The following is a 2224-nucleotide window of genomic DNA, read 5'->3' as shown; positions in this document are numbered from 1 at the left end:
AGCTTTTTTTTTTTTTTTTTTGCTAAATTAAATACTTTTATTATTTCAACCTGATCAGCTCTGATCAAACAGATCCATGATTGTGATTAGAAATGTTCAAGCCATGAACATTCTGTCTTTAAAAGTATCTAAAACAACATGATATCACGTCCTTTCCTTATTTAAGACAGTAAGATTTGATTTGAGGGACATTTGGTTGCCATATCTAGCAAGTCAAATGACCATTTAAAGGTTCTGTCTTTGACTGAAAATAAGAAAGAATCAGCTAGTAAAGATACTTCATGGAGATCCTCACTCAAATCATTATTGCAATTTTTCTTGCATTTGTATATCTAAATATGCACACATGCACAAATACATGTATATAAAGTCCATTCTGCTTAATTATATATCTTTGGTGATTGAGTTTCTAATGCAAAGTAGACAATTACCTGAACTTGCTTAATAGGTGAGAAATAAAAATATTTTGATATATTAAGGATAGTAAGGTAATGTGGTTATGTCACGTATCGTTGGATTATATAATAAATCAAGAATAAAATGAAACGTTTATTATGCTCACTGCATGCTTTGTGCCCTGTGAATTTATTTTCCACTCAGCCACTCAGTCCATGGTAGTTTTATTGTGAAGTTTGTGAGTTTAAATAAGTTTTTAGATCATCTGTCAAAGAGGAGCCTATTTGAAAGGTGTCTTTTTATATGAGAGAGCGGAAAAATATTTTCAGATGGTGTATTCTGTTGATATATATTGGTGTGACAAGATTTCTCAATCCCCTGTGATACTCTTCAATTACAGTAAAACAGATTCATGTCTTGACAACAAATGTCACGTTATTTCAATCATTATTCCATGTGACAACAACTATGTTCATATAATTTGCTTACATGCCATCCAATCCAAGCTATCGTTTTCATTGATATGTATTGACATAATAATTGTCTGACTTATCAACCATGAGGTTTTTCAATTCTCTTTTATATTCTTCAATTATCTAAGCTTAGTGATTCATACATTCTGATAATGGTTTTCATACTTTAAATTACTAGTTGATAACAAAGAAGGTTAAATAAGTTCAAAAAAAAAAATTGAGTTTATCACAGGCTTTATCATCATTTTACACCTATTTTTCTGGTTTGGCATGGGCTACATGAAACTTATTGTAGTAGTTTTTCTATAATTGGATACTTCTCAGGTCACTAACCCCTATTAGTTTTTCAAGTGGGTTGTTTTTCATTCCACTGGTCTGCACTTGTTCATTGTACTGCAAGATTTGTTTATTGGAGAATTTGAACAATGTTGCAGTTTTATTTCAAACGGTGTTAATTAGTACATGCGCTGACTCTCACACACATACACAGACAAATACTTTCAGTCATGGCAGATACTGGTGTCATGCAAATGGCACCCGTGCTGGTGGCACGTAAAAGAACCCAATACATTCTCAGAGTGGTTGGCATTAGGAAGGGCATCCAGCCATAGAAAACCATGCTGAATAAGACTGGCGCCTGGCGCAGCCTTCCAGCATGCAAGCCCAGTTGAACCATCCAACCTTGCCAGCATGGACAACGAACGTTAAATGATGATGATGATGATGTTTTTGAGAGTTGGTTTTTGTTTTCTGTTTCAAAGTCGGTGGGAAATTTGACAACACTGCTGCCACCGATGACAACTGTGCATGTGAGTTGTGTTCATGCAAATAAGACTCATGTACTGAATGTTTTATACAATACATAATCTGTTTTAAGTTCCCACTGACTTTGAAACAGAAAACAAACTATTCATTCAGTTCTATATTTAAGAGATGAGGAAACCACCTCCCCCTGTGGGATGAAGTTAAAATAATAGACAGGGAACAACACTGGAAAATACGAAAACTAAAAGAAGCAGCACATATGCTAGGACACAACAACCTCCTAAGCAGACCGAGTGCAGATATGAATAGCATATGGGCATATGGCGTAGTGGTTAAGAGCGCGGGCTACTAACCCCAAGGTTCCGAGTTCGATTCACGGCAGCGACCTGATTAATAATAGTAATAATAATAATAATAATAATATAATAATAGTAACATCGTTAGGAATGAGAACCCAGGTTCGAAATTTCCCCAAGACACCTGACGAAGGCTGGAGGGTATATCAGCCGAAACGTTGTGTTAACAACAAACAAGATGAGGACAAATATCCGTATAATGTAAATAATGTTAGACTATTCATTGTGTTCAAC

The 2224-nt window shown here is 35.0% G+C and overlaps 1 protein-coding gene across 13 annotated transcripts in view; it reads left to right on the top strand.

The window, feature by feature from the left end:
• Nucleotides 1-2224, top strand: part of LOC106882686 (vitamin D3 receptor) — a 761413-nt gene that overhangs the window by 615185 nt on the left and 144004 nt on the right. The window lies entirely within an intron of this gene.

Source organism: Octopus bimaculoides, chromosome 2 (genome assembly GCF_001194135.2).
Source record: "Octopus bimaculoides isolate UCB-OBI-ISO-001 chromosome 2, ASM119413v2, whole genome shotgun sequence".
In the NCBI taxonomy this organism is placed as follows: Eukaryota; Metazoa; Mollusca; class Cephalopoda; order Octopoda; family Octopodidae; genus Octopus; species Octopus bimaculoides.
This window is presented reverse-complemented; position numbering and strand designations above follow the sequence as displayed.